This window comes from Primulina tabacum, chromosome 8, assembly GCF_025594145.1.
Source record: "Primulina tabacum isolate GXHZ01 chromosome 8, ASM2559414v2, whole genome shotgun sequence".
NCBI lineage: Eukaryota > Viridiplantae > Streptophyta > Magnoliopsida > Lamiales > Gesneriaceae > Primulina > Primulina tabacum.
The window spans coordinates 34,560,737-34,583,812 of NC_134557.1; the positions used below are offsets into that span (position 1 = coordinate 34,560,737).

A 23,076-nucleotide genomic window follows, 5' to 3' on the forward strand; every position below is an offset into this window, starting at 1 on the left:
AGGGTATGCTCAGAAAGAAGGCATTGACTTCAATGAGATATTTTCTCCTTTGGTTCGGCTTACAACAGTCAGACTGGTACTGGCATTGTATGCGGTGTTTGACCTACATCTAGAACAGCTAGATGTAAAAACGGCATTTCTTCATGGGGATCTTGAAGAAGAAATCTATATGCTCCAGCCTGAAGGTTTTGCGGAAAAAGGCAAAGAGAACTTGGTTTGCAGGTTGAACAAATCTCTCTACGGTCTCAAACAGGCGCCGAGGTATTGGTACAAGAGATTTGATTCCTATATCATGAGCCTTGGATACAACAGACAGAGTGCAGACCCTTGTACATATTTCAAGAGGTCCGGTGATGATTATATCATTTTGCTGTTGTATGTGGACGACAAGTTGGTAGCAGGCCCCAACAAAGATCTTGTCCAAGGATTGAAGGCATAGTTGGCTAGGGAATTTGATATGAAGGACTTGGGACCAGCAAACAAGATTCTAGGGATGCAAGTTCACCGAGACAGAAGCAACAGAAAGATTTGGCTTTCCCAGAAAAATTATTTGAAGAAAGTCTTGCAACGCTTCAACATGCAAGATAGTAAGCCAATATCGACCCCACTTCCTGTTAACTTCAAGTTATCCTCCAAGATGTGTCCTAACAGTGAAACAGAGAGGATAGAGATGTCTCGAGTACCATATGCATTAGCAGTGGGAAGTTTGATGTTCGCCATGATCTGTACAAGACCGGACATTGCTCAAGCAGTGGGAGCAGCTAGTCGGTATATGGCGAATCCTGGACGAGAGCATTGGAGCACTGTTAAGAGGATCCTTAGATACATTAAGGGTACCTCTAATGCTGCATTATGTTATGGAGGATCGGATTTTACACTCAGGGGCTATGTCGATTCAGATTATGCAGGTGATCCTGATAAGAGGAAATCTACTACTGGTTATGTGTTTACACTTGCAAGGGGAGCAGTAAGCTGGGTTTCAAAACTGCAGACAGTTGTGGCGTTATCTACAACAGAGGCAGAATACATGGCAGCTACTCAAGGTTACAAGGAGGCAATATGGATTAAAAGGTTATTGGAGGTAATCAGACACAAACAAGAGAATGTTCCTTTGTTTTGTGATAGTCAGAGTGCCTTGCACATCGCAAGGAATCCAGCCTTTCATTCCAGGGACAAAACACATTGGAGTACAATTTCACTTTGTGCGGGAAGTAGTAGAAGAAGGAAGCGTGGATATGCAGAAGATCCATACGAAAGAAAACATAGCTGATTTTCTGACCAAGCCAGTGAACACTGATAAGTTTGAGTGGTGTAGATCCTCAAGTGGCCTAGCAGAAACGTAAGCAGCATGGAATGGCAAGATTGAAAGGATGTGTGGAGATATGTTTGATTCTCAATCAATCTCCAAGTGGGAGAAATGTCGGCAGATCAAGTTGAAAATAATTATTGATGGGGTCAGCTAAATAAATTAGCACATATTTGTTGAATTCATCCCGTCAAAGAAACGTGGGTTGGCCGCAGGAAAATTTGAAGAGGAATTTTCATACGCGTTTTTAACGCGTATTCACACTGACACGAAGTTCTATAAATAGAGCTTCATTCCTTCATTTCAAATTATCCATTCTTCGAGTTTTCTCGCATCTTATAAGCATTTGAGTGCTTAATTCTATAATATTTGTGAGGTGTTTGTTCTCCTGTATTAAGAGAGCGTGTGTTCTCTTTGGAAACACAGTGAGTGAGTTGTACACCACAAAATATTATAGTGGAATTCTTTTCATCTTGCCCGTGGTTTTTACCCTAATAATTTTTAGGGATTTTCCACGTAAATCTCGGTGTCCAGTTTATTCTTTATTTTCGGTTTTTATTATCTCATATTCCGCACGTGGGACCAAGAATCAAGTTGAGGAGTTCAAATCTTCTTTTTGTGCACGAAAAACCATTTGATATTGGAGTGTGGAGTTAAAGCACGCATATTTCATCAGGCAAATGAGTATATTTGTAACTTAGAATCATATGCAATAATATAATTTAAAATAGATTCCAGTTTCAAGTTATATTTTGGTTACTGGTTTTCATGAATTGAATAATCTGAATTTTTTTTTTTTGAGTTGGTCTTGTAAGCATATAGTTGTTGTGAAAATATATTCTTTTTGATGGTGGTGAAGGATAAAAGGCTTTCTTTTTCGTGAGATTGAACGTGTCTACCTCCAATGGCTTTTATCCTAACTAGTATGTTTCTATGATGATCAACAAAGTTGAATTAGCTATTAAAAACCTGTTGAGCTTCTATGATAAGAATGCAGACTGCAGAATAGCTTCAGCATTCACTGCTCTTTATATCTTCTGTCATCATGTCCTAAAATTTTCAGTAGATTATACTCGCAGACTGCTTTAGTTTTTGGATCATTGCCACCAGACCAGGCGTTGCAGTTCGTGTCACCTTTGGTTACGGTCAATTGTGAGCTTTTCAAGTGTCATCCCCACTCTGCACAAAATTTCGCACTTGGGTATTTATGGAACAATCAATAGTTGCAAGAATGTCTAAAAAGGGGTTGATGGAGCAGGATGTAAGTAAGCTGGATGTGACAAAGCTCCATCCACTCTCGCCTGAGGTCATTTCTCGCCAGGCTACAATAAACTTAGGTTAGCTTGTGTTTATTGTACTTTAAACTGCTTTATGTGTACAATATGATTATTTTTTCGTCTTTTAATTATTGTGTTTACTAATCCCACGTTGTTATTTTACTCCTCCAGGGACGATTGGTCATGTGGCTCACGGGAAGTCAACAGTTGTAAAAGCCATATCTGGTGTCCAGGTATATTAGCCATTTCTTGAACCTGTGAATTTGGAAATGCATGCTTGTTGTAGCATTAAAGCACCGTGAGGATCTGGGTGATGCGTTACTTAATTTGATAATTATTGGCTCGGAGAAATAACAATTGGGCCATATGCTGACTATTTTAAGTATCTTGGAATATGGCCAGTTTAAGTATCTTTGAAATTTTGATTTGTAGGAAGTCAAGTCACCTTTTACTAAAGTTTATGCTAGTAGAACTTGTTACTGTTTGTTACTGTATTCACCTAGGTTCCTACTTTTTTCTCAGGATTGTTCTCCGTTGTCATTGTGTTCATATCTATACATCTTGTGTTGTAAATGCTAAAAATTATTTTGTATAAATCGAAGTTCTTGCAATTTGGAATGCCTTTTACCTGCAGACCGTTCGCTTTAAAAACGAATTGGAACGTAATATTACCATCAAGCTTGGGTATGCCAATGCAAAAATATACAAGTGTGAAGATGATCGATGCCCTCGACCCATGTGCTACAAGTAAGCCCTGCAAAGTCGAGTTTGCTCATTGATGTGAATTTATTACCTGACTTGTGTTTCTTTTCAGGGCATATGGAAGTGGAAAAGAAGACAGTCCAATGTGTTGTTAGAGTAGATGTCCTGCAAGCCAACGGTTGGCTAGGGAATTTATTGACTCAAGTGAAATAAGCAATCTTTATTTTAATATAATTTAACTTTTTTATGGTCTTGTTATATTTTATCTGTATACCCATGCAAACAGCATAGATAAAGTCCTTGATTATGCTTTAATACAAATGAATCGTAATTCGATGTTGAAACTCATTTGTAAACACTGCATATTCTAAATTTGTTCCTAGTCGATTCAGTCGCCTAAAACAGGGATAAAGGCCGCTTGAGCTCGAGACTGGCATCTGTGATGTTGTGTACTGCGTTTCTTGGTAAGGGCATAGAGATGTCCAAACATACAGATGGGTAGTCATATGATGATTATACCGAACAACCCTCCCTCGGACTTTCCAAGTGGTTATCATTCATCGAGAGGATAAGTCCGTGGTTATGATTGTACACCATTAGTCCTTACGACCCGGGACAACACTGAGGCTCTATATGCTAGGGCTGTGCTTTGACTCGTTTACCGGCTCCATGAGAGTCATCAGGTGGCGAGGTTGGGTATAGTTGCGACACATATAGGAGCCAGTGCATTGTAGTCGCGGATTCACCGCTCACCTGCGGGTGTGGATATCTTATGTGATCTAATGAAATAATAGTGCATGGAATCTCTGGCCAGAGTATGAGATGTACGTTGGAGAAGGAGTTCTCCAATAGTACACGCGATGCCACTATTATAGTTATCACATAGTTATCGAAATAATATGCAACCCTCGATGAACCAATGGTTGCAGATTCGATCGGGATATTTGAGATGAAGGGACCGTATTGTACGTTAATCACAATCGACTGGTTCTTGCAGGCACTATCAGTGATACCTAGGGGATCATGGGGCGATGCTACTAGATGCTCTTACCATGATCCGATGAGTGCAATCAGAAATGAGTTCTGACATTCTTGATCAAGGTGTTGATGAAAAGAATGAGGCTAACTAGGGTAAGCCCGAATAAAGGATTATGTCCTGAATCACAAAGAGTTGTGAACCCACGGCTAGCTATATCCCTGAACCATTGAGGGTCACACAAGCACTGGATTATTTGTTCCCGTTTAGAGAATAAATTCAAGAAGTTGAATTTATATTATATAGTAAATTCAAGGAGTTAAATTTATGATAATTAAATTTTGAGAGAATAAATTCAAGGAGTTGAATTTATAAAATTTGAGAATTTAATTTATTAAACTCAAATGTTGGGTTTATTAAATATTAAATTTTGGAGGTGATAAAAATTCAAGGAGTTGAATTTATAATTTAAATAATAAATTCAAATGTTGAATTTATAATGTATTTAATTTATTAAGCTCAAAAGTTGAGTTGATTAATTAATAAATTAAATATGGTGGATAATATGTTTAATGGGCTTGTAGGGGTACAAGTCCAACATATTAAATAATTAAAATTTTAATGGGCTTTTATTAAATTAATTAAACTAGTTAGACTAGCCCAATTAATTAAATCAAATTCATTAATGTTAATTATGCAATTAGGGTATGGATTTACTATAAATAATATATCCAAGTCAAAAACCTAGCCCCACCACCAAAAAGGTTTCGAGACACCCACCTCCAAAAGAGAAAAATTCAGCCTCTTGAAGGAAAATTTTTGAGCCGTCTCTCTTAATTTTCTCTCATACGCAAAATCTCTTTCATATTCTCTAGTGCAATTTGAAAGAGGAACATATTATTCAGTCGTGGACCTGATTAGACGTAACAAAAGGAGTCTTTTGAAGAAAGTTCGTAGGGATTCATCAAGAGCTAATCCGTTTATATCGGATTAGTTGGAGCCAAGTGATTTAATTCACAAATGTATAATTTCTAAACATCCTATGAATGTTTATTGTTAAAATCATACGAGCGCCCAAACAAATCATATTTTGATTGTCAAAATAAATAAAATTTTAAAACTTCCGCTGCGTTTGGGCGTGTAGAAAACCGAGATCCAACATGTGTGATGTGCCTGGCTTTGAGAGCAGCAAGATGAAATTGCTTAGGCATATCTCTTTTGTTGATTGCCCGGTAATGTTTCACATGCCTATTTGTTTGAAAATGTTTCTTTAGGAGTGTCGGTTAGGCCTTTTTTTTTTTTTGTGGTATTTATATTTTAACCAAACCTTTCAACTGGGCTTCAAGTATGTTTATATTCGCAAAAAAAAAAATGTCCTGATGCCACAGGGTCATGATATTCTCATGGCTACAATGCTTAATGGTGCGGCAATTATGGATGGAGCTTTACTTCTCATAGCTGCCAATGAGAGTTGTCCTCAACCTCAGACGTCTGAGCATTTAGCTGCTGTTGAAATTATGCGTCTTCAGCACATTATAATACTTCAGAATAAAGTTGATCTAGTTCCGGAAAATGTTACCATCAACCACCGCGAAGCCATTCAGAATTTCATCCAGGTTAATTGATGCCTCTGATGCGATACAAATTTCACTGATGCGTACATTTAACTTTCTTCTTTCAATATATCTCGACAGGGAACTGTTGCAGTTGGTGCACCGGTGATACCAATTTCTGCACAGGTGAAGTATAATATTGACGCTGTATGTGAACACATTGTGCAGAAAATCCCCATTCCAGAGAGGAACTTCGTTTCACCACCAATTATGAACGTAATCCGGTCGTTTGACATCAACAAGCCTGGTTGTGAAAGTGTTGATGAAATCCACGGTGGTGTTGCCGGTGGAAGTATTCTGAAGGTAAATTTTCTTTTATTACTTCAAACTTGGAAGATTAAAATTTTTTATTTCAGGCCACATTAATTTATCCTTACAAGAATTGTTTATTCAGCTTTTTCTTTGTGTGCATTAACTTTTCTGTCAGTGACCATTGTTTATTTGAAGCTGAAATGCCTTGAAAGTGGCTTTCCAGTATGTTAAAGATCATATTCAGATTTTCATCATTTTTAGGCACTCCTCCCAAAAGTTCGAGTAAATAGAAGGTGGTCCACCAAATTATTTATATTTAACGCATCTGTATGCGCATAAAATGAGGAATATAGGTCCAGAATTGGTCATTAAATAAACACAACTCCAAGATTTCTAAACCATTTTTCCCAAATATTAAGATCCATATGAACTAGTTATCAATCTCGTCTTGTTGGTTTCCCAAAAGTAAATTTGTGAATGGACAGCTGACGCAATATGAAATAACTTTGTGGTTACTCTTGCAGGGTGTTTTGAAGGTAAATCAATTTATCGAGGTCCGTCCAGGTATTGTATTGAAGGACAAAAATGGTAACATCAAGTGCACACCTTTATACTCCAGAATAGTCTCTTTATAGGCTGAACAAAACGAATTACAATTTGCCGTTCCCGGGGGCCTTATTGGAGTTGGAACAACCATGGATCCTACGCTTACACGTGCAGATAGGTTGGTTGGCCAGGTTCTTGGAGAGGTTGGCTCACTCCCTGAAGTGTACGTTGAACTAGAGGCAAGTGTCAATTCGAACAGCTCCAACTTTATGTTTATGTTGTATTTTAGTAGCTTGTTTCAAGTGAAAAAAATGGCAGCCGAGATCCCATATGAGTATAAGTGCTTTGTTAAATGATTTACTGTGCTACAGGTTAAGATCTTTTTGCTGTGTCGTCTACTTGGTGTTCGGACGAAGGATGCAGAGGGACAGGATAAAGTCTCGAAACTGGCAAGGGGAGAGATCCTTCTGTTAAACATAGGATCTATGTCAACAGGGGCTTGTGTTGTTGCTGTCGGGAAAGATGTTGCCAAACTACAGCTCACTTCCCCTGTGTGCACCGGCGAAGGAGAGAAAATCGCCCTAAGCCGTAGAATCAAGAAGCACTGGCGTCTTATTGGCTGGGGACGGATTCGAGCTGGTATCACTCTCGACATCCCACCCTGCCCAATTAGTGCGTTTGTGTGATGGACTCCGACGATGATCATCCCCACAAATCACACAACCAGGGGATGAGATAACAACAAAGATGTGGACTATCAGCGTGTAACGCATGGAAGATATAAGAAGCTCGTGATAGGATTTTGAAGTATAGGATATTCTCTCATTTTCAGACAATAAATTATACACATGGGATGATCGTAGGATTTAATTTATAGTTAGCATTTGGATTTCATTTTTTTAATTTGAACGTTTTCACGTATTTATAAGGAAGTGCGTAAGCTTAAATGAAAGTCCATCCCATAAATTTTCTACTGTTAATAGATTTTTTATTTGGCATTTGCATTCAGTTTTGGATACACTTCGGAAATTATATTCTTACACCTATGGATTCTTACATCACAATTACATATATCAAACCATCACAGTCAAATTTTTAAACCATAAGAAAATATCATAAATTCTTGCTGAAAGCAAAAAGACTCGGGTTCGGGTCGAAAGCATCATCACCGCCTCCTCTGTTATCATCATCTGTACTAATCAAATCTAGTTAATTTAAAAATAGTAATATCATGATCAACAATTGTGAAATACTAACACCACAATAAAAATTAAAATTTACTTGGACAAACAATTCTATAAAAAAAAAATTCAATACTTTTTCTTATATTCCAATTCTCTATTATTGCGTATGTATAGGATCTTTTTTGTATGTTAAGATTAATGTATACACACTAAATGTTAAACACTAAGGATTAAATTAATCGCTTATCCTAATTATCAAGTTATCGGTATATTAACTATAGTTATTATTACTATTTAAAAAAAAGAATCAATATTCTAAAAAATATATGACTTTATAAGAAACAGTTAAAATTGGATTAATAACAAGTTAATAAATAGTTTATAAATTAAGATTTTATTATGCACGCTAATTCAGGATGAAATTTTTTTTTTTCAACTTAAATCTATTTCTCCCCAATTTTTTCCCGTTATATTCAAATAATCAAAATAGAGATAAGAGGGGGTTCAAGCTGAATCAAAACAGGGTTTCTTTCTTCGGGTTTTTAGTGTTTTCTTGAATGAAATGGTTCGAGCAAATGGAAATTTCTGCCGGACGATGTGAAATTTGAAGTATTAGCACAATCGCGAGTACAATCTCTCATAAAATGGAGCAAGAAATCAAAATTTTGTTACTCATTGTTGTCAAATAAATTTTTCATGGAGACGCAATTGGAGGTCTCAAAATCACGACCACTACTGATGTTCAAAACTAGTAATGCGATCGAAACGGTCGATGGAGATCAAGATCCCATTCATTTCCGTTTCTTGAATGAAAGTGGCGCATTTCGAATAGTGGGTTCTTCGAATGGATCGACTAGTTTGCATGGCTTTCCAAGAAAGGGGTTCTTCCCTCTTAGTTTGCAATCCTGTCACGAGAGAACTTAGGTGGCTCCCCGACTGTAATTTCTGGTGTTCTTATGGGTTTGGCCATGACCCAGAGAATAATGATTTCAAATTAGTTAGATTCAGGGACGACGAAGAGAAAGAAGTACAAATATTTAGCTTCAAATATGATTCTTGGCGCACATTGAATTGGCCTTACGGGGAAGTGGTCGATGACCCCGGCGTGTACGTGGAAAGATCACTCCATTGGAAGGTCCGCTCCGGTGAGAATAATTGGGACGTGGTAGCCCAAGATTTGTCATCGGAGACCTGCCAAACCATAGCACTTCCGCCGTGTCTCAAAGAAATCGAGGTTGGATCCTTCCGCTTAGGACAATCAGGAAGGAGGCTGTGCTTCTGCTAGCTATCTTCACGGACACTTTCTTGACGTGTGGGTTATGGGAGAGTATGGGTTGATGGAGTCATGGAATCCTAGGGCTCGCCTCTCCAACTTTTTTAGTATGACTGATCTACGTAGTAGTAAGTTAGGGGATGATCTTCTTTTCGTTGCGGAAGAAGGATGCAGCGTGGCTAAGGGTGGTACTTCAGATCAAGAGGAACTTCTCAGGCTAGACGATTGTATCCATGTTGAAGCAACTCCGTACGTACATTGAGAGCCTCGTCTCCCCATACCAGTTAATCTAGTTCTGAGAGCATTCTCATGGTACGATACATATATACTTTTATTTTGAATTTTGATATACAATTGCTATATATAGTTTTCTAGGTCAATTAGCGACGCATTAATTGTAAGAAATGGTTTGAAACATGTGAGTCAATGCTATACAATATCAGTGGATGCTTTTGTTGGGACATCGTAAACACACGACGTCCCAAGAACAAAAATTTTAAACTTCCGCTGTGTCTTGGATGTGAGAATACGATGTATCATGTGATTCAGAATAACATTTATTCTTATTCGGGCTTACCCTAGTTAGCTTCATTCTTTTCATTAACACCTTGATCAAGAATGTCAGAACTCATTTATGATTGGACCCATCGGATCATGGTAAGAGCGTCTAATAGTATCGCTCCATGATCCCCTGGGTATCACTGATAGTGTCTGCAAGAACCTTTAGTCATGGTTAGCGTACAGTACGGTCCCTTCAACACATATATCTCGATCGAATCTGCAACCATTGATATATCGAGAGTTGCATATGAATTCGATAACAATATGATTTATCTTTGAGTACTAATAGTGGCATGTCATGTGCAACTAGGAAAACACCTTTTCCTAAAGCACATTTCTTGCTCTGGCCAGAGACTCCTTGCACTATTAACTCATCAGATCACATAGGATATCTTCACCCGTAGGTGAACGATAAATCCCCAACTACAATGCATTTGCTCCTACGTATTTCGAAACTACACCCAACCTCGCCACCTGATGAGCCTCGATGGAGTCGGTAAACGGATCAAAGTGCATTCTAGTACATATAGCCCCTACATTGTCCCGGGTCAAAGGACTAAAGATGTACAATCATAAGTGCGGACTATTCCACTCGATAAGTGGGAACCACTTGGATAATCTGAGAGAGGGTTGTTCAGTGCATCATCATATGATCACACATCTGTGTGAATGGACATCTTCATGCCCTTGCCAATGAAACATGGCTTTTACACCACAGATGCTAGTCTCAAGCTCGAGCGACTTTTATCCTTGTTTTAGACGGCTGATTTGACTAAGAACCTGTTTAGAATATATGGTACACTTCCTAACGAGTTTCATGATCTTACGTTGCGACGCAGACCTCATGGTACCTATTGTATATTCAAAAACTTTATTTATGCAGCTTACATGGGTATAAAGATAAAATATAATGTCATAATCGAATAAAATCGTAAAATATTATTAAAATAAAGACTGTTTTAGATTAGAGTCAATAAAGCCCGAGCCACAAGTTGGCTTGCCGGGCACCTACTCTAACAGCTTTATATTTTAGGTGTGCACAAATTATCTGTTGCTCGCACATAAATAGATTGCAAGAAATTGCCTTGAATATATGATCATTTTCAACTTCTATTACATGATTTCGGATTTTGTTTAATTTGTCATCAATCTCCCTGAACTTAAACAAATTAATAAATAAAATGCAATTGGTTTAACTAGATTGCTTTACGCTTAATTTTCGCTTGTCTTTTTGTCGTACAGTACACACAGGACCTTTTGCTGCGTGAATTAATACCAGATATATATATTATTAAAATGATGAAACTATTAATTAATTAATCACATATCTTATTGAAATGGAGAACTTGGGATAAAATCTATTTAAATGTGAAAAATATAAACCTTTTTATGAATTAAATTGCTATGAAGAACCAATAACTCGTCCTTTTTATTTGCATGAATCGAAATATGTAACATATATTTTAAAATAATTGAGCATACATAGGCGCCAAGTTCAAGGACCATTTCGTGTTACATGCTTTAAATTTTAAATATAATGAATAATGAATTTAATTTATTTTTGGTGATAATTAATTTTAAAAAATATGTTACAACTAGGTAGGCAATCGCACCACCCGTTAAATCACTACAAGAAAAACACGGATTAGAGACCGACAAATCGATCTCTATTCGGTCTCTACAGCAAAACAGAGACCGATTAGCCACCGATTTGGTTGGTATCAATAACCTTGGTCGCTAATTGTGAGAGATCGATATGATTAATCGGTCTGTAAATCAGCGACCACATTTATGTCATCGGTCTCTAAAATAGAGAACAATATTTTATATCATGTTTCTAATTTAGATACCGACTAATTAAAGTCAATCTATAATATAGAGACCGATTCATAATTCGGTCATTATATGAGAGACCGATGCAACACAATCAATCTTTAAGTTAGAGACCGAATTTAAGAAATCAGTCTCTAAATTAGATATTTTTTTTCCTCCAGCCTCTGTTATTTGCACCAATCCAAACACAACATAATATGCATAATCAATCAATATAACCATCCAAAAAGCACAACACAATATTAACATCAATACAACTATTCCAAGCCACAACTTATCAACACCAAAATCAATACAAATATTTATACAAACTATTCAAGTGTCAAATATCCAAAACAAGTGTCAATTCATTCTACAAAATGTTCAACCACTTCCAAAAATTTCCAAGTCAATCTAATCGAAACTTTAACTATTGGGACGCTGTCTAAGGAGCTTGAGTCTCATCAGAATCTATAATGGGTGAAGAAAAGTCTGGAAAAACAGAAGGACGATCTAATGTTTGAGAAAACACCATACGAGACGTAAATTCACGCATCATTTCCTCCAATTCAGTAACTCGAGTCTTCAAATCTGCATTCTCTGCCCTCAACTCTTGTATCTCAACACATGAGCTACTTGGACGAACCCTTCCTGTAGAAGCAGATGTCGTATGAGGAAAGGCAACTTTTGCTTAGGAGCCAAGTCCATAAATGCATCTTTTCTTTATCCCTCCAACAACCTCGTACTATATGTCGTTTATGGAATCCTGTGATAGTGTATGTGGCTCCTCTCCCTCTGTAGTAGCTTGAAATATCTCGGAAATTCTTGTTGTCATATTATCCTATGTCAAAGAAAAAAATTCCTGCAAATAAAATTAAATCCAACAGAAAAAGATGAGTTTTTAGCACACAAGCATTGATGTAAGGCCCTGAAATTAATTATTCGGTAATTTTGGCATAATTAGAATAAATATTGAGTTGTAAATTAAAATAATTATTTATGCCAAATAAATTCAAGAAGTGTGTTAAAAATATGTATTTTAGAATATCGGAGTTAAAACGATATAAAAATACATATAGAGATTTAAATAGAACACGAGAGCAAAATAAATTCAGACCGGGATAAATGGGCTTGAGTTACTATTTGAGTAACCAAATATACAATATATATATATATATACATATACATACACACAACTTACCTTTAAAAGAAGGAAAAAGGAAAGAGAGAAGAAGAAAACCCATTTCCCTCAACCCAATTTTCGCAACACATGTAGCAGCTGCGGGAAAGTTGCGATATCTCCTCCGTCCGATGTCCAAATCTCAATCGGTCTAAAGGGGTGTCTTCCTAACATCCTAAGCTTCGATTCAAATCAGAAATCGCAAAGTTTGAGCAAGGATTCAGGTTGATCAAAGCTGCTCTTCCGGTGCTCTGTTTCTGCGCGAATTCTTCCGGTTTTGGGGTGAGAGTTTTGGTGTTGCTACGATTTTTACAATTTGAATTTGTAGAAATGACTTAAAAATAACTTGTAGCTCTGTTTGTTAGCTTTCTATAGCCGCTATAATCATCAAATTTGGATAAGAAACGGAATTGATATGATTTTTCTACCAAAATGTGTCAAATCGAATTCTGAAATGGTGCTGTGCAGGACACCTACTGTAATTCGAGTTTTTATCAATTAAGCGCTCGGATTCTGGACTTATGATTCAAAAGAAAGTTGTATAGATATGTGTTATCTTCGTAATGATATAAGATTCGTTAAATTCCATTAAGAATTGTGCAAGTTATACTCATTTTTCCAAAACTGCTCAGTAGGAGAATTCTGTCCGAAAATCTGTTGAGTGGCAGTGCGTTCTTGAAAATTCTGGGATTAATCTACTGAGATTTGGAAGATGTTTTCTTCTAGAAAAAGTTAGATATTCAAGTTATCTTTCATTTCCAATTGGCGGATATTGATTTGAATTAATATTGAGCGAGATACGAATTTTATGCTCTTTTGTGCCAAATTGGACATTGGTATGGAATGTAGTTCATGATCGGTTTATTGTTGCTTTGTTTAGGCCAAGGGTCTTGAAGTGAAGCTGTTATTGGATTGTCAAGTTGGTATAGGTATGTTACAGCTCGGTAACATACGACGGTAAAACATAAATTATGTTTAATTGCCATTCTGTGTTACATTGATCGGGTGTATGACTTGTTGGCTGTTGGAAATTGTTAAATGCCTTCGTTGTGATCTATGTTTATTATTGTGACATATTATTGGCATTTAGCATCGGGCATACTGTTATGACATTCATGTTGAGCCCTATCGTTCTTTTTAGCTCATTGTTGATATCCGTTGTTATTTGGCACTGTTGTTTATCTCGGGATCACTGTGTGGCTGATAGGCCTATAAACATGAGACCGTAGATGTGATTGAACAATCCAGTGGTTAGTGCAGCCTTTTGAGGTGAGCGTTGGGATTGTGTCATCTAGTTCGTTTTGTTGTGCCATCCTGTTATATCGTATCAGCTGTATGGAGGCCGAGTCAGGGGTGTTATTCAGCACAGCTTGGCATACCTCACATACTTGGCAGGGCAGTTTAGCTGCATGACGATGTAGCTCCCCTGTGTTGTTGCTCGAGCATTATTCCAGTCGTTATCGTACCGTTTGTTGGCTCCTGTTATCCTGATTATTCGTTGAGCCTTTCATGCATTACGTATTACATTTTATTATATGATTATGCATGATTTATGTTTATTGTTGTTATTGTTGAACTGTTTCATACCAGAATCCTAACCTCAGTTGTTTACTGGGGTGCTGATGTGGTTGCTATTGGGCACCATGGTAGATCTCCCGAGTCGTTTTGCAGCATCAGGCCGATGTTCCGCCAGTGGAGCTCGGGATTTAGGTTGGATTGCTTGGTTCTGTTCAGTGGAGTCTCCCAGTTAGTCTATATGTATGTCTTGAGTTTGTTTCAGACTTGTATTGTATTTTATTTGCCGGGGAGATGCCCCGTGTATTTGTAGTATTATTTGGTTGTTTGAATGATGTTCTGAGTCGATTCTATGGTTCGTATGATCTGGCGAGTATTTGGTAAGTTTTAAATTATGTTTAGTCCTGGCCAGTGCGGCTATAGGTTGTTTAACTTCGATTTTTTTTATTTAATGACTCTAGTTTGTTGTATATTTTGATATAAAATGTTGTTTGAGTTTTCGGGATGTCCTATTTACGGGGAGGTCATGCGGAAATTTTTCTAGGCTCTGAGGTCCGTTTTAAAGTATTTTAAACCTCTTTCCGCTGCAGTTTTAAATCAAAACATTATTGTTTGATCATTAATTGTCGTTAGAGTAAATAGGCCTCACATTTTGGTATCAGAGCGTAAACTGGGATACGCTCTAACTAGAGTCTAGGACACTCGAGTCTTGGCACTAAAATGGTTGTTGCGCATGTGTGTGCTACTTGAAAACATGCTTATGTATATATGATTTGTTTACTTCCATTCTAATTGTTTTGATGTTTTATCGTATAGAATGGAGGGAGGTGGAGAAATTCCTGCTGATGAGATTCCTCTAGCTCGAGGTCAAGGTCGTGGTCGAGGTCGTGGACGTGGTAGACCTCGTGTCCGTGTTGTTGATGATACTTTTGTTGAGCAAGCTGCTGATCATATAGAGCAGCTTAGGATGGATGAGTTAGTTGCGCGTTTCCATTCTATGCATCCTCCTCGATTCAGTGGTTCAGAAGGAGTTGAGAAAGCTGAGTTATGGATTTCTGAGATTGAGGAATTGCTCGATTTGATTGAGTATCCTCCAGAGTGTCGATTGAGATTAGCTGTGCATCAGTTGAAAGATCGTGCTAAAATGTGGTGGTCTACTACATTGATGACCTTAGATGCTCAGAGGATCATTCCATCGTGGGATATATTCAAGTTGAAGTTTAAGGAGTGTTACTGTCCTCCATCATTCTACAGTTCTAAGGCTTCAGAGTTTTATCACCTGAAACAAGGCGATATGTCAGTGGCGGATTATGCAGATACTTTTTATGCTATGCTGAGATATGGTCCTCATGTGGCTGCAAGTCAGGTTGCGGTTGTTGAAAGTTTCATTGAAGGATTGAACGATCATCTGCACCCTTTTGTTTCTACTGGTAAGCCACTGAATTATCTTGAAGCAGTGGAAATAGCAAAAAGGGCTGAAGCTAGTCTTAAGAGGAGTGGCAATCGAGTTCCCCAACATCAGTCAGGGAGGCAACAATTCAGTTCATCTGGTTTTGCATCTCTTCGTCCACGTGGAAAACAATTTAAGAAGCCTGGTTTTAGTTCTTCGAGTTCAGGGAACCGTGGTGAATATCGCTATAGTGGACCTTACTGTGATCACTGTGGAGGCAAGCATTCCAGTAATCAGTGTGTTGGAGTTCAAGGGGTTTGCAATGTTTGTGGTCGGCCTGGCCATTTTGCTAGAGTCTGTCCTAGTAAGATGGGGAAATCAGCCCAGGCAGGTAGTGGAGCTCAAGGTAATAGAATTCCAACTGCGACTAGGCTGATGGTCTTCCCATCAGCCTAGTCGCCCTTCGCATCAGAGCAGAGGGTAAGGTGTTCAACAGAATCACTCATCTGCTCATGTATTTGCCTTGACTGAGGATGAGGCTCAGGCAGCTACAGGTACTGTAATTATTGGTAATTGTACTCTATGTGGTTTTATAGCACGAGTGTTATTTGATACTGGAGCATCTCATTCCTTTGTTTCTCATGCATTCGTTGTTTCGCATGATCTTCGCACCACTAGTATGAATTCCAATCTATCTGTTGTTACTCCGATGGGCAAAATGATTATCACTGATAATTTGATGTTCAATGCGGTTTTGTTTCACGATGAAAATGTTCTATATCTGAATCTCATAGTTCTACCTATGCATGACTTTGATTGCATCGTTGGTATGGATGTTTTGATTGCAAATCGTGCCACTGTTGACTGTTATCGAGGAATAGTTCATTTCAGGCCTAGCTTTGCTCCTAAATGGAATTTCTATGGTCGTGGTTCTCAAGCCAAGATTCCTCTAGTTTTTGCCATTGAAATGAATCGATTGTTAGATTCTGGTCATGAAGGTTTTCTGGTTTATGCTGTGGATCTATCGCAAGATGAGCGACGGATTTCTGATATTCCTGTAGTCCGTGAGTTTCCTGATGTGTTTCCAGAAGAGATTCCTGGCTTTCCACCAGAACGAGAAGTTGAGTTCAGTATCGAATTAATGCCAGGAACAGAACCCATATCTCGAGCACCATATCGTTTAGTCCCTAATGAGCTGAAAGAACTGAAAGAACAATTACAGGATTTGTTGAGTAAAGGTTATATTCGTCCGAGTTCTTCATCGTGGGGTGCACCGATTCTATTGTCAAGAAGAAAGATGGTACGATGCGGATGTGTATTGATTATCGGCAATTGAATAAGTTTACTGTCAAGAATAAATATCCACTCCCCAGGATTGATGACTTATTTGATCAGTTGCAAGGTACTTTCGGTGTATTCTAAAATTGATCTCCATTTTGGGTACCATCAAGTGCGAGTTAGACAAGAAGATGTGCCGAAAACAGCTTTTCGCACGAGATACAGACACTTTGAATTTTTGGTTATGCCTTTTGGTTTGACAAATGCTCCTGCTGTGTATATGGACTTGATGAATCGAGTATTTCGTAAATATCTCGATCGTTTTGTGATTGTATTCATCGATGATATTCTTGTTTATTCCAAGTCCGAGGAAGAGCATGCCAAACATTTGAGATTAGTTCTTCGAATTCTTCAAAAGAAGCAGTTGTACGCCAAGCTATCCAAGTGTGAATTTTGGTTAGATAGAGTTGTGTTTCTCGGCCATGTCATATCTCAACATGGTATTTCTGTCGATCCAAGTAAAGTGGAAGCAGTTCTGAACTGGGCACGACCGACCAATGTGCTAGAGATTCGTAGTTTCATGGGTTTAGCTGGTTATTACCGGAGATTTATCAAAAATTTCTCAAAGATTGCTAGACCTATCACTCAACTGACTCAGAAAAATCAGAGATTCATTTGGTCTGATGAATGTGAGTCAAGTTTTGTCGAGTTGAAGAAGAGATTGACTTTTGCACCCGTTCTTACCATCCCAAGTGGTTCTGGAGGATTCGTTGTTTGTACCGATGCATCTAATCGAGGTCTAGGTTGTGTTCTGATGCAGCATGGCAGAGTTGTGGCCTATGGTTCTCGTCAGTTGAAACCGCATGAGTCTAAGTATCCTGTTCATGACTTGGAGTTAGCTGCTATCGTTTTTGCTCTCAAGATTTGGAGACATTATTTGTTTGGGGAGCAATTTGTAATCTATTCTGATCACAAAAGCTTGAAGTATCTGTTCTCTCAGTCAGATCTGAATATGAGACAGAGACGTTGGATGGATCTTTTGAAAGATTATGATTGTGAGATCCAGTATCAACCGGGAAAAGTGAATGTCATTGTCGATGCTTTGAGTCGTAAGGTTGTTGATATTAGTTTATCCTCGATTCATGTTTCAAAGTTACGAGAGGATATTTGCACTTCTGGGTTGGATTTTCAAATCCAAGGTAATGCTGTTTGTGTATCTCAGATTTCTGTTGAGCCAGAGTTGATTCAGATTGTAAAGTCAGCTCAGAAAACTGATGATCAAGTTCTGAAATCTTATGAGTTAGTATCTCAAGGACACCAATCTGGTTTCTCAATTCACTCAGATGATTCTCTTTGATTGAATGGTAGATTGGTTGTCCCAGATATTCCTGAATTGCGTACAGCCATCCTTAAAGAAGCTCATTGTACTCGATATAGTATCCACCCAGGAGGAAGGAAAATGTATCATATTCTACGGCCTCTGTTTTAGTGGAAGAATATGAAAAAGGATGTGGCTGAGTTTGTGTCTCGTTGTATGATCTGTCAGCAAGTCAAAGCAGAACGAATGAGACCTGGAGGATTACTGCATAGTCTTGAGGTTCCTCAGTGGAACTGGGAGCACGTGTCTATGGATTTTGTCACGCATTTGCCACGTACTTCTCGTCATTTCGATGCCATTTGGGTGATTGCCGATAGGTTATCTAAATCGGCACACTTTTTTCCGTATGAGAGGACGTATTCGTACAAGAAAATGGCTCGTCTGTATATTGAAAATGTTGTGAGACTTCATGAAGTTCCAGTTGCAATAGTCTCAGATCGTGACCCTAGATTTACATCAAAGTTTTGGACTAGTTTCCAAAAAGAAATGGGTACACGACTTGCGATGATTACTGCGTACCATCCTCAGACAGATGGTCAGACAGAGCGTACAATCCAGACACTCGAGGATCTGCTTCGAGCTGTAGTCATGGAATTTAAAGACAGTTGGCAGGAAGCTTTACCACTAGTAGAATTTCATATAACAACAGTTTCCAGGTGACTACTGATATGGCTCCTTTTGAAGCTTTGTACGGCAGATGATTAGATCACCTCTTTGTTGGGATGAATTTGGTGAGAAGTAGTTGACTGGACCTGATATTGTTCAGGAAATGCATGATAAAGTCCATTTGATTCGTCAGAGAATGAAAGCTGCCCAAGATCGGCAAGCTAGTTATGCTAACAGACGTCGTCGACCTCTAGAATTTCAAGTTAGAGATTTTGTGTTTCTGAGAATCTTTCCGTTTAGAGGTGTTGTTCGTTTTGGCATGAGAGGCAAGTTGTCACCTCGTTTTGTTGGCCCCTACGAGAGATTGTTGAGCGTATTGGGACTTGCGCTTATCGTTTGGATTTGCCTCAGTCTTTGTCTGGCATCCACGATGTTTTCCATGTTTCTATGTTGCGTAAGTCTGAGCCCGATCCGTCTCATGTGATTCAGCCTGATGAGGTTGAACTTGATCCGTCTCTATCATTTACTGAGTATCATGTTTGTATCTTGGATCGTAAAGATAAAGTTTTACGCAATAAAGTTATATCACTAGTACGTGTTCAGTGGTCGAGGCATGGTGTAGAAGAATCAACATGGGAAACAGAAGAGAAGATGAGAGCATCTTATCCATATCTGTTTGATTCCTAGTATTGTATTGTTGATTTTGTATTGTGTGTAAGATGTATGTGTATAAACAAAAATTTCGAGAACGAAATTTGTTTTAAGGGGTGGAGAAGTGTAAGGCCCTGTAATTAATTATCCGATAATTTTGGCATAATTAGAATAATTATTGAGTTGTAAATTAAAATAATTATTTATGCCAAATAAATTCAAGAAGTGTGTTAAAAATATGTATTTTAGAATATCGGAGTTAAAACGATATAAAAATACATATAGAGATTTAAATAGCACACGAGGGCAAAATAAATTCAGACCGGGATAAATGGGCTTGAGTTACTATTTGAGTAACCAAATATACAATATATATATACATATACATACACACAACTTACCTTTAAAAGAAGAAAAAAGGAAAGAGAGAAGAAGAAAACCCATTTCCCCCAACCCAATTTTCGCAACACATGTAGCAGCTGCGGGAAAGTTGCGATATCTCCTCCGTCCGATGTCCAAATCTCAATCGGTCTAAAGGGGTGTCTTCCTAACATCCTAGGCTTCGATTCAGATCAAAAATCGCGAAGTTTGAGCAAGGATTCGGGTAGATCAAAGCTGCTCTTCCGGTGCTCTGTTTCTGCGCGAATTCGTCCGGTTTTGGGGTGAGAGTTTTGGTGTTGCTGGGATTATTACAATTTGAATTTGTAGAAATGACTTAAAAATAACTTGTAGCTCTGTTTGTTAGCTTTCTATAGCCGCTAGAATCATCAAATTTGGATAAGAAACGGAATTGATATGATTTTTCTACCAAAATGTGTCAAATCGAATTCTGAAATGGTGCTGTGCAGGACACCTACTGTAATTCGAGTTTTTGTCAATTAAGCGCTCGGATTCTGGACTTGTGATTCAAAAGAAAGTTGTATAGATATGTGTTATCTTTGTAATGATATAAGATTCGTTAAATTCCATTAAGAATTGAGCAAGTTATGCTCATTTTTCCAAAACTGCTCAGTAGGAGAATTCTGTCCGAAAATCTGTTGAGTGGCATTGTGTTCTTGAAAATTCTGGGATTAATCTACTGAGATTTGGAAGATGGTTTCTTATAGAAAAAGTTAGATATTCAAGTTATCTTTCATTTCCAATTGGCGGATATTGATTTGAGTTAATATTGAGCGAGATACAAATTTTATGCTCTTTTGTGCCAAATTGGACATTGGTATGGAATGTAGTTCATGATCGGTTTATTGTTGCTTTTTTTAGGCCAAGAGTCTTGAAGTGAAGTTGTTATTGGATTGTCAAGTTGGTATAGGTATGTTACAGCTCGGTAACATACGACGGTAAAACATAAATTATGTTTAATTGTCATTCTGTGTTACATTGATCGGGTGTATGACTTGTTGGCTGTTGGAAATTGTTAAATGCATTTGTTGTGATCTATGTTTATTATTGTGACATATTATTGGCATTTAGCATCGGGCATACTGTTATGACATTCATGTTGAGCCCTATCGTTCTTGTTAGCCCATTGTTGATATCCGTTGTTATCTGGCACTGTTGTTTATCTCGGGATCATTGTGTGGCTGATAGGCCTATACACATGAGACCGTAGATGTGATTGAACAATCCAGTGGTTAGTGCAGCCTTTTGAGGTGAGCGCTGGGATTGTGTCATCTAGTTCGTTTTGTTGTGCCATCTTGTTATATCGTATCAGCTGTATGGAGGCCGAGTCAGGGGTGTTATTCAGCACAGCTTGGCATACCTCGCATACTTGGCAGGGCGGTTTAGCTGCATGACGATGTAGCTCCCCTGTGTTGTTGCTCGAGCATTATTCCAGTCGTTATCGTACCGTTTGTTGGCTCTTGTTATCCTGATTATTCGTTGAGCCTTTCATGCATTGCGTATTACATTTTATTATATGATTATGCATGATTTATGTTTATTGTTGTTATTGTTGAACTGTTTCATACCAGAATCCTAACCTCAGTTGTTTACTGGGGGGCTGCTGTGGTTGCTATTGGGCACCATGGTAGATCTCCCGAGTCGTTTTGCAGCATCAGGCCGATGTTCCGCCAGTGGAGCTCGGGATTGAGGTTGGATTGCTTGGTTCTGTTCAGTGGAGTCTCCCAGTTAGTCTATATGTATGTCTTGAGTTTATTTCAGACTTGTATTGTATTTTATTTGCCGGGGAGATGCCCTGTGTATTTGTAGTATTATTTGGTTGTTTGAATGATGTTCTGAGTCGATTCTATGGTTCGTATGATCTGGCGAGTATTTGGTAAGTTTTAAATTATGTTTAGTCCTGGCCAGTGCGGCTATAGGTTGTTTAACTTCGATTTTTTTTATTTAATGACTCTAGTTGGAGTAAATTTTGATATAAAATGTTGTTTGAGTTTTCGGGATGTCCTATTTACGGGGAGGTCATGCCGAAATTTTTCTAGGCTCTGAGGTCCGTTTTAAAGTATTTTAAACCTCTTTCCGCTGCAGTTTTAAATCAAACCATTATTGTTTGATCATTAATTGTCTTTAGAGTAAATGGGCCTCACAATTGAAAATGGTGGAACTATATTATTTACTAATAAATTTTTAATACTTACATCTGTAGCCTGAGATCGAGCATCGACAAATGTTCCATCCTTGTGACGATGTGTAATTCGAAACACCTCCCAACAATCATCTTTTCGCTTTAAATCTGCTTCCTGCACAAACAAGTTCAAATATGTTAAGTTTGTAATATTAACGAATGAAATATATTATTTGAAACTCACCAATTGCAAAGTATGCTCAATTGTAGAACGTGATCTGGCCGTGTGCTTAGTAACTCCAGTGCATGTCCCAGCCACCTAACCATTTCTGTTATTTTTAGCTATCTCTAATTTTTTTTTCCATTTTACCCCGTTCCAAACAATCTGCCATGCATCCCATACATTAATATGAACTTGTGTTGGCGGATGAATCTTTTTTCTCCATTTGTGCAACTGTTTTTTGTATAGTTCTCGACAATACAAATTCCATGTTGATTTAAATTGTTCCTCTTTCCCAGGTTTCCATGTATATATCTTCTGCAATGTTTAAACCAATGAAAACAAAAAAAAATTATTGTTTCTACTATTATTATTAGTATTTAACTTCTTACCAAAGACGTGGACTATCAGCGTGTAACACATGCCATTATCTTGTGTAGTTAAATGTGTGTATATTAGAATTTTTCAATCATCTTATTCTTCTTTAGAAAACATCTTATTCTTCTTTAGAAAACACTGTGATCTTGTTAAAAGCTGTAATAATGAATATATTTAACAGAGTCGAAGAATAAACCCATTATGATATTGCTTGTTAGGATCGGAACAGAGTTTAGAAATGTGAATAAACTCTTTAAAAATTCTTCTTATAAACAATTTGTTCTCACAGTCTTAGGCTGCCTGGAACGGCTAACTTCACTGGACCATCGAAAGTAAATGTAACACCCGAAAACCAACCTACGTAAACCACATGCATTTAAATAAATTAAATTGCATAATTTTTTTATTTAATTGATTTTAAATGCTTACTTGATGCATATTATATGATTAAAGGTAT

General features: G+C 37.8%; 1 pseudogene; it reads left to right on the forward strand.

Moving 5' to 3' along the window:
- Window positions 1-2,029: 2,029 nt before the first annotated feature.
- LOC142553941 (eukaryotic translation initiation factor 2 subunit gamma-like) lies at window positions 2,030-7,646 on the forward strand (annotated as a pseudogene).
- Window positions 7,647-23,076: the final 15,430 nt, after the last annotated feature.